General features: G+C 42.3%; 1 protein-coding gene across 4 annotated transcripts in view; it reads left to right on the top strand.

The window, feature by feature from the left end:
- The window catches only part of PDE1C (phosphodiesterase 1C), a 1,267,836-nt gene that overhangs the window by 354,949 nt on the left and 897,420 nt on the right, over positions 1 to 15,467 (top strand). The gene's annotated exons all lie outside the window — the stretch shown is intronic.

The raw sequence follows: 15,467 nt of genomic DNA, 5'->3' as shown, positions 1-15,467 counted from the left end.
GGGGAGCTTGAGCGCGTCGCCGGGGGGTGGGGAAGGTGGGAGCTTGAGCGCGCCACCGGGGGGGTGGGGGGGATCTGCTCAGAAGACTCAGACTGAGCCCCCCGGGTCCGCAGCTCTGCCGGGGGTGGGGGGAGTCAGGAGAGAGGGGGCAGGGCACAGACAGAGAGACATACGGTGTGTACACACAGAGAGATACACACACATTGACTGACACATACACACACTGATTGACACACACATACACTGACTGACACACACACACACTTACTCTGACGCACACACACACTGACTGATACACACACACACACACTTACTCTGACGCACGCACACACTGATGCACGCACACACACACTCTGACGTACGCACGCACACACACTGACGCACGCACACACACTCTGACGCACGCACACACACTCTGATGCACGCACACACACTCTGACGCACGTACGCAGTCTGACACGCACACACTCTGACACACACTGACGCACGCACGCACACCCCAGTGATGTACCGAACACCGCCCCTGAATGATGTGCCTATTCCTTCCCCCCCCCTGTGAGCTCCCCCACCCGCTCAACATTCATGATGCTGGTACTGCTGCCAATAAACACACACACACACACACTGACGCATGCACACTTTGACGCACGCACTTTGACGCACGCGCACGCACACTGTCACACACACGCACGCACACTGACTGACACACATACGCACGCACACTTACTGACTGACACACATACTCACTGACTGACACACATACTCACTGACTGACACACATACTCACTGACTGACACACATACACACACTGACTGACACACATACACACACTGACTGACACACATACACACACTGACTGACACACATACACACACTGACTGACACACATACACACACTGACCGACACAGAGAGAGAGAGACATACACTGACACACACACACACACACACACATTGACTGACACACATGCACACACTGACACACATGCACACACTGATTGACACACATACACACACTGACCGACACACATACACACACTGACCGGTACAGATACATACACTGACCGGCACAGATACATACACTGACTGACACACACACAAACAAACACACATACATACTCTTTGACTAACACACATACATACTCACTGACTGACACATACACTGACTGACACATGTGTGCCGAGCACGCGCGTTATAAGTCAATTTCTGTGACAAAAGTCAAAGAAGTTTCACTTACTATGCGCGTGCACAGCACACACAGCTTTTTTTATTTCATACCTCACTTCCTGAGAGGCATAATGCAAACATGTTTTTACAATACATATAATTTTCTGTTTTATTATTTTAGAAGAAACAATTGCATTTTACAATTAAGCATATCATCAGCATGCGATAAGGAAACTAACAACAACGCATTTTAGATTAGCTAAGGGTAGTTTTCTTCAGTTGGCGTTTCTAGATAACTTAGAAAAGAGTAGCAGATGCTAACAAACCATGATATATTTTAAAATGGGCTTTGAATTTCAAGCTCTTCTCCTAAACTTTCTGAATTAAATAAAAATACATTCTATATATGATGAAACAAAAAATCCATATCCAAATATTAATTGCACGTTCAATATTGTGATACAGTATATGTGAACTATTTTTTGTATATACATCCAAACTTCACATCTATAGGATGAAAAGGAAAAATAAAAACAATTTGTAAAGAAAATATGTTTGAACTAGGTAAACTGGATTGCATCTTTCTGTAAAAACCTAATGCTCCCTCCCTGTCATTCTACAGTGTAGCATATTTGTAGACCAAGCAATGAATAATAAGGTTTAAAACAACAAAAACAGGGATTGGTTCTACAAAGAGATTTTTTATATCATCATAAAATAGCTTCTGTATCTCTTATGTATCTTATCTCCATATAGTGTTTTTGTTAGTGCAGGGTTATTTGTATAAAACAGATAAATGACTATTGTAAATACAATGCTCAGTAGACGTGCAAACCTTTCACATCACTTTGAGCAAACACCTTGATTGCCTATGTGATTCTTCCACTAAGCTATGTCATATTTGGTAATAACTATCTATTAGATGGTGGAACAATTCAATTAACAGTAATATGCTTAATTGACCAAGAGCCAGTACAGAGTTCAGGATTTCCTGTTAAAAAGACATACTGTAACTCCAATGACCTTAGGGAGGCATCTATAACATTTGTAATACCCTCCTAGAAGTAATAACAGTTTTCTGCCAAGAGTTCTGCAGATTGCAACCAGAAGTTGTTGACATATAAATTTAAAGGACTCAAAGGTTGTAAGCTTGATTTTCGGGCTGGTGTAGGAAAGGAACAGCAAATAACAGCCGGAACCTTTTTTATTTTTTACAGGTTTTATGGCCCCTATGATTTTTCTCAGTGAGAGTACCAAGTTACAAACACAAAAGGGAGAAGGAGTAGCTCAGTGAGTAAAGGCATTAACTCTATAATCAATGACACGGAGTTTGAATCAGGGAAACTTTGTTCAAATCCCAATATCGGCTCTTTGTGACCTTGGTTAAGTCACTTTATCTCCTTGTACACTGTACCTTGGTCTCCAAAAATGTAGTTTGTAAACCAATCTGGGCAAGGACTGTGCCTGTAAATTTTTTTCCTATGTGCTGCTTATTGCCCACTACACTGTAATTACGCTTTGAATCTTATAGCGAAAAAAGTGATATATGCAATAATGTTATTGTTAGGGCAGCTGTTCAGGAGACTTTTTAGCAAGGATTCAATTAAATGGTTCCTTAATGATCACAGGCAAGGCAAGGTATGTTACATATATGCTAGCGTGCGTAAGCGCATTGGGTAGTGTGATAGCTCTGCCCCTTTTTCATGCACATCTATTCCACTGGCATGTTGTGTGTGCAATATCTGTACAGAACCGAAATCCTTAAGTGTTTTTAGAACCAAACCCCAGAAATTATTTAGAACACCAGGCCGTGTTTCTCACATTACTTTTAATTATTGTAAGTTGAAGTTATTTTAGTTTTTTTTGTTTTATACGTATTTATTTATTTATAAAATATTTTACCAGTAAGTAATACATTGAGAGTTACCTTTCGTTTTCAAGTATGTCAAGTATCTTAAGCACTTTCCATGCTTATTATGCCATTTTAGCATTTCCCTCCTTATTTAGAGTTTTGTTTTCATAATTTGGAAAAAATCCAAAACCAAAGAAATTGAAAAATACCTTATAAATTAACTTACACAAGGCCGTGAATGCATTCTTCCTCTCTATTTACAGTGTGTCATTCCACAGCTCATCGCTCAGCCTCTCCTTATAAGAGTTCTGCTTTCTGCAACAGTCAATTCAAAGATACATTACCAGTAATGTGGCATTAAAGAATAACTTGTTAACCTCGCACATTGTCTGCAAAGTGTTTTTGGATTTCTTGACTTTAAATCCATAGCATGTAAATGCCTCGGTCATATCAGTGACTTGCAATCCAGGGAAAGTCACTCACAGCTTTTTCTCTCTTCCTAGTATTTTTTTATGTTCTCAGAAAAGCATTTGATTTTTGTTGTAATTTGCACTTCCAGTATAATAGAAAGCATGAGGTTTAAACATACCTTACCACGTATATCTGCAAACAGCTCTGATTGGTTTTCCCTGGCAATCATGCAAAGACTAATAACAATGCGGATGTAATCCCATCTCGATGCATCTTTTCTGACATTTTCAAGACTAATAAAGTGCTCTGCGTCTCTGTTTTGCTCATCTATAGTTTCTGTGCAACTGTTCTATGACATGATGGGACACATGCATAAGTGCAGGAATAGGTTATTGCACCCATTACGGCATTTTCTTTCATTGAAGTTAATGGGAGTTAAGACCAGAATGGGTGTGATAACCCGTATTGCCTTTGATGCAAGTTCCCCAAAATCTATTACAGGCCCCTCCCCTTGCAAATCAAGTAGAGATATTCAGAACTCTTTTATGGGTGTATTATAGGCTAAAGCTGTAACATTCTGGACATTATTGAAATCCCTGCTCTCTGATTGGTTAACATTATACAGTATTATCCAATCAGTAATGGCATGGAATTTTTGGCAGACTGCCAGGTTTTTCAGCCAATCCCCTTTCAGTTGTCATTCCTAAAGAGTGCGACCAGCTCTTACACAGGGGAGGTGATTGGACAGGAGGCAAAAGCAAGGCACTGACTCCCCCCTCATTGCCTGCAGAAAGCTCCGCACAGGAGAGTGAGGGGAAAGGTTTGTGTGTCTGTTGTGTGTGTTTTGTGGGGGTAAAGGGGGCTGCAGAGTGTTTTATTGGTGTGTGTGTGTGTGTCTTCTGTTCGTGTGTGTTTTGTGGGTGTAGAGGGGGCAGCAGAATCTGTTTTGTTGGTGTGTATCTGCAGTGTGCGTGTTTTGTGAATGCAGAGCGGGGCTGCAGTGTGTGTTTTGTGGATAGAGGAGGGGTGCAGAGTGTTTTGTGTGGGTTTACAGGGGGGCTGCAGTGGGTGTAGATGGGGGGCTGCTGGTGTGTTTTGTGGATGTAGAGGAGGGCAGCTGTCTGTGTTGTTGGTGTGTGTGTCTGCAGTGTGTATTGTGGGTGTAGAAGGGGCTGCAGTGTGTGTGTGTGGGTGTATAAAGCATGGGTGCGCAAACTAGGGGGCGCAATACCTTTTTTCGGGGGGCGCTTCTCACGTAAATGGCTTCAGACCCCGCTTCCGTCCACGGGTCTCCATGTCCAAATGACACTGCAGGGTTATGTGACATGACAGCACAGCGTCATTTGACACCCGTTGCCATGGAGACGTGATGTCAGATGACCCCGCTGTGTCATTTGATGCCGCATTAGAGGTAAGGGGGGCACAACACAGGGGGGGAGCATGCAGGGGGGACGTAGCGCAGGAAGTTTGCACACCCCCGGTGTAGGGAGGAGGAGGGCTGCAGAGTGTGTATTGGTGTGTGTGTCTGCAGTTTTGTGGGTTTACAAGGGGGGGTGGTGTGTGTGTGTGTGTGTGTGTTTTGTGAGTGTAGAGGGTGGAGGAGGGCTGCAGTGTGTTTTGTGGGTGTAGTGCAGGGGGGACTGCAGTGTGCTTGTGTATATACTGAGGGGGGTTGCAGAGTGTGTTTGTGTGTATAGAGGCGGTGCTGCAGAGTGTGTTTGTGTGTGTGTGTGTGTGTGTGTGTGTGTATCTATAGAGGGGGGCTGTGTGTATGTACAATTTCAATTTAATAAACATGTGCAGTAAAAGCAAAAGAATGTAGACGATCATGCTGATAAAAATCAATAGGACTACAAAAGTGTCTATTTTTTTAATGAAAAATGTGAAAAAAATGTAAAAATAAGCCTATATTTAATGGTACTGTACAGGTTATTAAGAATCTATTTTAGTGTTGGGACCCTTGAGACGTGGTCTGCCTTGGAGGGGCTCAAGGGCTTACAAAACTTTGGCCAAAGAGTTATACTAAAAGACCATTTTATTCAAAAGATATATATATATATATATATATATATATATATATATATATATATATATATATATATATATAGGCACTGTACCGTGTATTAGTGTCTTTGGATGTAGCACTGAGCTCTGTCTGTGTTTCATCTTCTGTCTCTGGTTTTAAATAAGCCTATATTTAGCCTGTAATAGTAATAATCCCCTCAGAACAGGGCATTATTGGCCAGTAATGCCATGTTCTTCAGGGATTATTACTTAAATATATGTCTCCTAGCTAATGAAAATAAGAATATATTTGCATTGGGGTACATTAGGGAGGTTGCAGTTATTACATAAAAGTTTTCCATAGTTAAGATAGAGGGGTACAGAGATATATAACAAGATTCACCAACAACAATCCCTATTTTTTTCTACCTAAGTGATCAACAATAACCCAACCTCCAGGGACCCCCCCCCCCCATTCCAGAGATTTGTGTGGTTTGTTCCACCGTCTCTGACACAGAAGAAAACGACAAATATAACCGCAGGGTCACTGATGATATTGTGGCTTTCTATTGGCTGTTGTAGCGAGGCGGAGCCCAGTGTCATTGTATCCTCACCTGTAAGTATTCTTGCTTGTGTCAAGCTAAAACCCCAAGCATCTTGGAAATTAGAGGGGTCCCTGGATATCGGGGAACCGCAGATTTATGAATAAGAAATCCCACTTAAATAAACGAGCAGCGCGGAAACTTTTACAACAGCACTGGATGGTCTGGTTATTTTATACTTATATCCATATTGATATACACAGTGTGTGTTCCTGTTCACATTATCCCTATTGATCCAGAGAAAGCAAAGAATGGAAACTCAGTGAAACAGTTTCCAAAATCACACAGGGGGAAAAAACTAATTCTTTCCTGACAACAGTACGTGGCAATAAGATCTATAGTCTAGAATCTAGATTGTTGTGTTACATGAAAATTCTTTCAACTAATGTATGATTTCACGTAATTGCCAGTGTTAATTTAATTAGCACATTTTAGAAGCACGTTCAGTCTTTATTAGTCTGTGCTAGTAGTCACACCACTTTATATAATGGATTCTGCTAAAAGGTTTTTGTTTTTCATGTTAAATGTTGCATCGCTTTGTAGAGTGTATGGCTGCCACTCAGCTTCTCCAATGGTTAGAAAAATCAAACACATTGACTGTGATCATTGTGAGTCACTTTACTTCTGGTCATGAACCCCTTCAGTAGTTGGGAATTAATAATATATTCGAAACACAGATGAAAAAAAAAGAGACAATAATTGGATTCTCTTATTAAAATGTAACATAATGAGTAGGCTTGTTAGAAGCACACTATTATAGCGTAGACATTGTGCATGCCACATCCAAGTCTATAAAGCCATATATCAATAAAAATAAAAGAATAATAAAAGCATTGTAGGAAATCCATATAATATGATATGATAATTCTGGAGTTTGGTAAATAATGACATGTGGCATTTGTCTACTTATATAAAGCTTTTTAGATGCATTCATATTATGATATAGTTATTATAAAATCAAGTATTGTTTATTGTACGTAATATATTGCTATTAGTATAAGGAAAAGTACACATGGGTTGTAGACTACATGCTTCTCATGCATTTATGAGCTATATGCAATATGATGTTGATGCAAAAAGTCAGCACTAAATGCAACCACCAATTGACTATTATGCCACACCTGCTGCACCCAAGCGGCACACTTCGGCACCCCTGACAGAGAGAAGGCCTCTGGCCGATCAGCAGGAGCTGCAGGAGATGCAGCAATGCGGCAACAGGAGCTTCTCGACCCAGCTTGTCCATATTGAGGCCACGGCATGATGGATGGAGTTTAGCCCCCGCCACATGGAGCAAGCAGGCCGCTGCCAGGCCAAAAAAGCACTCACAACTCATCGGGTAGGGACAGATTAAAAATAATTTCATGAAACTACATAAAAAACATAAGGGGGACACACACCAAAAAAGGGTGGTTCTCCTCCCACGCGTTTCACGCTGTCGTAACGCTTTCTTATATGGAGCAACTGTAACTACATCACGCTGCTAACACTATACTATACCTGCACCCTAACGCTGCTGCTTTCATGCTATTTCATTCCGGAATATACATTATTTGAACATGTTTTTGTTCATTAATACAACCAGCTGTCTTGGGAGCTATGCATGGTTTGTCTGTTAAATATTGGTAATTCTTGTTCTAATACCGTATGTAGAGCCATTATTGTACACCTACTTAATACACTGAATATTATATACCGTAGTAGGCCACACAAACATATCATATACTCCCTTTAATCATTATAAATCATAGTATAGTTTATTACATTCAATTAAGACAATCAGATGCATCTGTAGATGTGTTTCTGACATTAATATGTTCCATCATAATGTATACTGTATATCTTTGTATGATATATGTAATGAAAGGATTAAGGCCTCCACTTTTTTGTAGGCTATTCCCTTAAATAATGCAATGATATTCATGGTCTGGGTGTGAATAACAGCAGCTTTTGTTGTTTGTATGTATGTATGTCTTTATTTATATAGCGCCATTAATGTATGTAGAGCTTCACTGCAGTATGTGACCTACTTATCATAGCATTATTTTAATGTGCAAAAATGTAATGAGTTATGAGGATCTGCATTGTTAGGTAAACTGGTCATTCCCATGACTTGCATATGAGTATCTAGATGTCCATTAAAAGTTAGAGATCCGCTATTTTTCAGGTGAACGCAAGGACATCGTAACGCTAAGCACCTTTGGGGATATCTGTTATCTGACGAGTGATGAGTGAATGAGCCCAAATCCCTTTCCCAGATTTTCTCGTATTTTCCCCCATAATCCGTCTCACAGTGTAAAATCCGCAAATGGATTTGGTCGGGCGGGTTTAATACGCGCAGATTCATCAAAAACCACCATTGGATACGGATTTGTAGAATCCTCGGATTCAGCAATTTGTGGCAGATTGGATCCTACAAATCCATCCACTGGTTGTGGAACCCGCGGAGTGTACTGGTAATAATAATACAAAATCTGCAAAACATGAATCGCCCTTTTTGTGATTGATCCGCTGAAATCCGAGGACCAAGGGAACCGGCCGAACCACCGGGGATGCAAATTATCCCCCAAAATTCACCCATCTCTAGTTATGACTTGGCGTTCTGTTAACCCAATTTAGCTGGTCGATAATTATTTAAAATACTTCTCAGGATCTACCCCCAACTTTAATAACTGAAATTCTGCACTTTTAAAGCGATTTTCTGCTTAGCAACATGTATTTGAGTTGCAATTAAGTGAAACCCTCCGTGGTGGTATGATAACCTGGACCTTTTACCAAAACAAAAAAAAAAATCTGACTTCCCCGCGCGCTCAGCTGGCCCGCAATGCCGCTCCTTCCGCCCTGCCCACGCGTGCTTGCGTAAATCAGAGGACACCCGGCGCTCATGCTTGGAGCACTCTCAAAGAATGAGTGCGCTCAGTGCCAGCAGGGACTCAGCCTTAGGTCCAAAACCCGAACTATACAAAAATCATTAAACACATGTCATGTAATAATATATTGTGAGAGGTTTGTTAGTGGCTTATTCTGAGGAAATGCTGCTGTTTAGGTGACATTGATAAGAGTTGAGTTTTAAAGCAGTTTTAGAAAATAAACATGTTGATACAAAAAATGTCCATGTAGAAAATGTGATTGTCTCAACATTGTTTTCAAAAGCTCCTGAATAATTCCAGCTTACAGTCTACAAAAAAGATGAAAGAAGGAAGATTAAGGGATTTTTTTAAAGACAAAGGCATAACCATGTACAGTAAGTGAAACTGCCCCTTTAAAATGAGCTGGAAGGGTGGTGTTAAAAATGAAGCCTTAAATAAGTTAGAACAGTGGTTCCCATGTCTCTGAGGCAAATGAGTGGTATTTGCCTATGTGCATCTGCATTGTTATTCGTGAAACCTGCTGTGGCAGTGGTGTCTGAGGAGAGGTGTGAGAACTACTGTTTTAGAGGATAACTCTTAAATAAACTCAGTAGTACAGTAGTTACATGCAGAGTTCTGCTTTGGTAGAGACTGGGGACTTGTCTGAATCCATGCCGGATTGCTTCATTTTAAGGCCGCCCAGATTCTTCAAATTTCGTCATGTGTCACAGCCGCAAGGATTTTAAAGAATTCGTGGACAGATTCAACTTAAATCCGTATCGGCGGAACATCTTCTCATTGATATTTAGAAACTCCTCCTCCCTTCATAATTCTGTTGACTTGTTTTGGATTCCGTTTGACAGATTCGGATTTCGCTTGCAGGTTCGGATTCAAAATGCTTCGGACGGATTTTAAGTAATAGGAAAAAAATTAAATCTGCCTTTTTGAGACGGATCTGCGGAATTACCAACTGTCCAATCCGTGGTGGATTCAAATTTCGTCTGGAATCTCGCCCATCTCTACTGCTATCCATGTCTTTGATACTGCAGGGCAAGAAGTGGACAGATTACAGATTTTCCTGTTGCTAAAGTACATTGAACATGATAATTTGTATTATATACTAGCTGATATACCCGGCGTTGCCTGGGCTTTAATTTTCCTGCTCCCCCTCTGTCTCCGCTCCCCCCTCTGTCTCTGCTCCCCCCTCTCTCTCCCCATTCCCCTCTCTCTCTTCCACTTCCCCTCTCACTCTCTCCCCTTCCCCTTTCTCCCACTTCCCCTCTCTCTCTCCCCCATAAATCTGCCCCCCCTTTGCATGAATGTCCCCCATTCACAGCTCCGTTCCCCCCCTTCAAAGCTCCATTCCCCCCCTTCACAGTTCCCATTCCCCTCCCTTTTACAGTTCTGATTCCCCCCCCTTCAAAGTTCCAATCCCTCCCCCCCCCCGATGACAGCTCCGATCCCCCACTGAGTCCCATGGAGCACCCCTCAGTCCAGCCCCCCCAATACATATATATAAAATAACCCCAACCCCCCTGGCTGCGCGGGGGGGGGATGGCGGAACGGGGACAGATGGCGGGGCGGTGCTCCGATGCTGTGGGACGGGGGGGATGTGGCGGGGCGGGCCGGTGGCTGCAGGGGGTGGCGGAACGGGGGCGGATGGCAGCGGCCTGGTGAGAGGACGGATGGTGGTGGGGACGGATATGCGGCCGGTGGAGGGTGTGAGGCGTGGCGGGTGGAGTGTGTGAGTGAGGCGGGATGGCTGGCGGTCCAGTGAGGAGACTGTAGGGGTGAGGGTGTGGTTGTGACGTAACCCTACCCGCAGGCCAATCAGAGAGTCAGCCACCGCCAACCAATCAGCACCAACCCACAGACAAACAATTTTTCAGAATATATATATATATATATCTCTTAGTTATGTTTCCGTACAAAAGTTAAGCTGTTACAGGGTTGCTAAGCAATACGATGTCTGCAACACATTATGATGTCACAAGCCTAATGTCACATGCCAGACATATAGCTTACCAGGTACAACACCTGCTTAGAGAAACTGTGGATGGTGGATAGAAGGCGGCGGAGGAGACAGGCATTCAAGGACAGCGAGAAGGTGTGGTGGGGTATGTAGGAGTCACAGTTTTTTGGAGGATGTAGGGGTTACACAGGTGATGAGAGTATGTAGGGGTCATACAGTTGATGGGGGAGATGTACGGTAGTGGGCACATGGATAATGTGGGAGAACTGTAGGGGGCAATTGGCGAGGTGTCGTTGGCGATGGGGAGAGGTATAAGGGATAATGGGGAGGAGAGGTATAGGGGCCTATGGGAAGGAGAAATGTAGGGGGCTATGGGTAGGAGGGGTGTAGGGGGAATATGTGCAGGATTGGTGTAGGGCACATGGATGATGGGTAGAAGTGGTGTAGGGGGCACATGGTCGATGAATGTTTAATTAATAACTGTTGAGATCTGCTAGATCAGCGTTTTATGCTGGGTACAGCAAGTTCTGAATATCTTCCTTGCTTTCTTATGTAGTCCGAAAAGAACAAAACTATCTGACATTTACTGGGTCTAATATTGTATAGATGTATTAGTTTATAACACTTTCCTGAACAGAGTTTTGAAACCTTGTAATTATCCTGTAACATTATCCCACATTTGTTCTTTTTTAAATTGATTTTTTTTATAAGAAACAGTCTTTATTTTACGAGCTATTAAGGTACCATCCTCCATACAATAAAGGGTGATAGTATTTCAAATCACAGAAGGATACGTGTAAAATTGCAAGTATGACATGTAACACAGTTATTGATTCGGTCCCATCACATGGACTAATACTCCTTTTTCTCAGAAGCAGAGATAAGTGGGAATGATAATCAGCCCGGATTGCTTTAGTCTGGCACTTAAATCACACAAGACCTTAAAGCTTGTTTCCCAAGTACTCCAGCTATATGTGATTGTAAGTGCTGACAGTTACATCCATGTCTTCTGTCAGCTGGTAACACACAGCAGAGCCAGCAACTATTACATGTCTTCTCCCATCCCTTTTTAGAGCAAGGAAAGACATTTACACTGTCAAATCACCTGCTGAGTGGTCCAGCACCAAGTCAAGTGAAAAATACCGGTCTTAATTAATCAGATAACAGAATATTAAATTAGTGAATTCATATGCAGTGCTAATGTACAGTATCACAATAATAATAATATACTGACAATATAGCTAAATGTATTAATGTTTGAATGATATACTTTAGCTTTTCAACATAACTAGCTAAAATGCCCGGTGTCACACAGGTTGCAGTACTGTGGAGTCATGTTTTCCATTGCAGACTTGAAACTGTGAATCAATTGATAATGGTGCCCTCTTTAACCTGATCAATAATTCCACCTTCCAGTGAGTGAGGCTGCACTCCTTAAAAGTCCGTCAAATTTATGGCTCGGAGGTTTTTTCTTTATTAAAAACTTCAGTATCAACTATTTTTTCCCCCTACCTTCTCTCTCCCACTATTCACTCTCCCGCCCTCATCTTTCTCTTTCCCCGTAATCTCTATCTCCCCTTATCTCTCTCTCCCATCACTTTTTTTAATACCTTATGACAGGCCTGCACAACTCCAGTCCTCGAGGGCCGCAAACAGGCCAGGTTTTCAGGATATCCCTACTTAAGCACAGCTGGCTCAATTAGGGGCTCAGTCATACAGAGCCACTAATTGAGCTAGCTGTGCTTAAGTAGGGATATCTTTAAAACCTGGCCTGTTTGCGGCCCTCGAGGACTGGAATTGTGCAGGCCGGCCTTATGATGTCCCCAATTCCTTTCACCTCTTTCTCCTTCTCTAGCATTGTACTCACGTGTCAACTAACATCCTATATTTCTTTCTTCATCTGCTTTGTGTGTACAGCTATCTGACTCTCCTTATCTGCCACCAGGCTATTCACATTATGATGTCACGTGCCAGATACATAGCCTACGAAGTGCAACAGCCATTGGCTGACTTGCTTGTCAGAGAAATGTTAATCACTAATAGAATTAATGTGTTTAAATACATTTAAAAAATAACACACAGGTGAATACCCTTAGGGTCCCCTTAGTATGCTTGCAAAGTCTATGTTTCACCGTCTTGGAACTGTGGCCCAGACAGACAGACAGACAGATACACAGGCTGTTTTAGTATTATAGATTGAAACAGGTTTCATTTTATCATACAAAGTTGTTGTAAACATTCATCTGAATGTGTGTTTGTAAGTATACCTTTATTTAAAAGTGCCATCCATGTACATAGCGCTTTAGAGCCGTTGCACCTGTGACATAATAGGAATAAGCGCTTCTTACATAAAAGTAGATATTAGGAAATGCAATCCCTGTCCTGAAGAGCTTACAGTCTAAGGGCCTCATGCAGAGTGCAGCGCTATGCAGAATTGGAGAGGGGGAAAAATTTTACCTTTTTTGGAGAGTTTTTATGTCCATATGCAGAAAGGGCAGAAAACTGCCTTTCTGCATATGGAGAGTTTCAACCAGCGCTATTAGCGCTGTTGAAACTACTGGGGAAAAAATCGCGTTTTTTTTTTTTCCCTCTCCACCGGCCGCGGAGCGCCAGCTGCTTGGTGGAGAGGGAAAATGTTGAAAATCGCGCCATTTTTTTGCCGCGAACAGCCACTAGATGGCGATCGCGGCTCTCTGCATACGGCAGAGAAAAAAACTGGAGAGAATTTAAACTCTCCAGGCGCGCGGCGAATTTGAAGGGGAAAAAAAAAAAATGGCGCTTTTTTTTAAACTTGCCGGTTTCTGCCTTTCTGAAGGCAGAATCCGCCAATTAATGCCGCTTTCACTTTTTGCGCTGCTCTCTGCATGAGGCCCTAAGTGGTAAGTGGTTAGAACCTACAGAGACAGTAGGAGGGTGTTATGGTAAGTGTGTCGGCAGCGGCTCATGGAAAATGCATATGAGATGCATAGTATAAGCCCAGAGTAACCCAAATACTTAATTAAAGAGGTGTGTTTTAAGGTGGGCCTTAAAGGTGGAGAAAGATGGTGCTAGTCGGATATTGAGGGGAAGTGTGGGACAGTGTAGACAATACAGTACATGCAGAGATGACGACAGGAGACTTAATTTGGGGAAAATAATATAGGTTTTTATTCAGCTATTTTCAGCAATATAAAGTATAGGCTTTCTCTAGGCCAAAGTTCAACTTCTCCAGTGTATGAAAGTCAATATACTGTACTGTATGTATGTCTAAATAGATAACTGGTGTCCCTTGGCATTAAGGACAAGGATATATGGCCCGCACACCCTGGTGACCCTAAGGGGTCAAGGACACACACGTGATCTGTACGAAGACCAGGGACGGACAGACAGACAAACAGTTCCTTTTCCTGCCTTTTAAACAATTTTCTAGACTCATCTGGGCTCGTTAGTAGACCTGCCTTCCTCCAGGCATGGATTAACCACTTCCTGGCTGACACCCAACAGCTAATAGCTACTGTAAACAGGTTTGCCCCTGTTGCACATAGTAAGTGTCCCTGTTATATCAGTTATACATTATGTGGCTGGGATTCACTAAGCTGTAAGAAGGGCACATAATTAGTTAATTGCAGCTCAATTCCATTATTGTTTGTTTAGACAAGAAATACTACATCTTTCAGGTTTTTTTTAATACCAGTAGAACTGTTTTATTTGTGGCTGTGTTGGTTATGTTTTAGAAAAACCTCTGATTTAGGGATTAAATAAAAGAATGAAATGGCGGCTCCGAACAATTGGGTGCTCCAAAGAAATTCACAGCAAATATGAACCACTTGACTAACCTACTTTAGTGTGTTTATTTTTACCAATTACTGAAACTGGAAATCTTACCTGATGTAAGGCTTTTCCTATTCTGTACTTACTGTACTAACCATCAAGCCACCTCTATAGGAGTCCGATCCATTCACCATTGCTCTTTCATTACTTATGTAGCCCTTTTTCTGAACCCCTGAACAAGGAACTACTAATGCTGTGTTTTACCTGTGGCTCCAGGAGCTCTAAGCCTCCGCTGTTGGGGAGCCTGGGGTCTTACCCGCTCTTAACATGGTGCAGCGCCTCCACTTACCCAGGATCCCCATTGTTGAAGATCTACCCTGAGTAAGAAAATGTAACAAACTGTATTTGTGCAACAAGCAACCTTTTACTATTTCCCTAACTAATAAGATAACGCAGAATACACATAACATGCACAAGACTCTTACACTCTATAATCATAACATAACACACCGTGGCTCAGCCACACCTTAAAAGGGCAAATGTCCTGTACACAGGTGGCTCTGCCACTCTCCAAAGGAGTATGTCCTGGCACTAGTACTTATATTGAATAGTCTGCTAGCACACTAGTGCCCCCAATTAGTTAGTGGGAGGCGGGATCAGCGCCTGGTGACCGGTGTAGGTGCACTTGATGATTAACAATACCTCCCGGTCACTGCGGTGACCACACCTCTTCAAAAAGGGTCCGTAGTGTCGTTCCAGACCTTTCACTGACACTCTGCTCTGTTCTGCAGTCTGTCTCCAAACCAAGATGGCGTCCGATACTCCTGCAGCTGAACCAGCACTAACGGGATGCTTCCCTACGTG

Source organism: Ascaphus truei, chromosome 2 (assembly GCF_040206685.1).
Source record: "Ascaphus truei isolate aAscTru1 chromosome 2, aAscTru1.hap1, whole genome shotgun sequence".
Lineage (NCBI taxonomy): Eukaryota > Metazoa > Chordata > Amphibia > Anura > Ascaphidae > Ascaphus > Ascaphus truei.
This window is presented reverse-complemented; position numbering and strand designations above follow the sequence as displayed.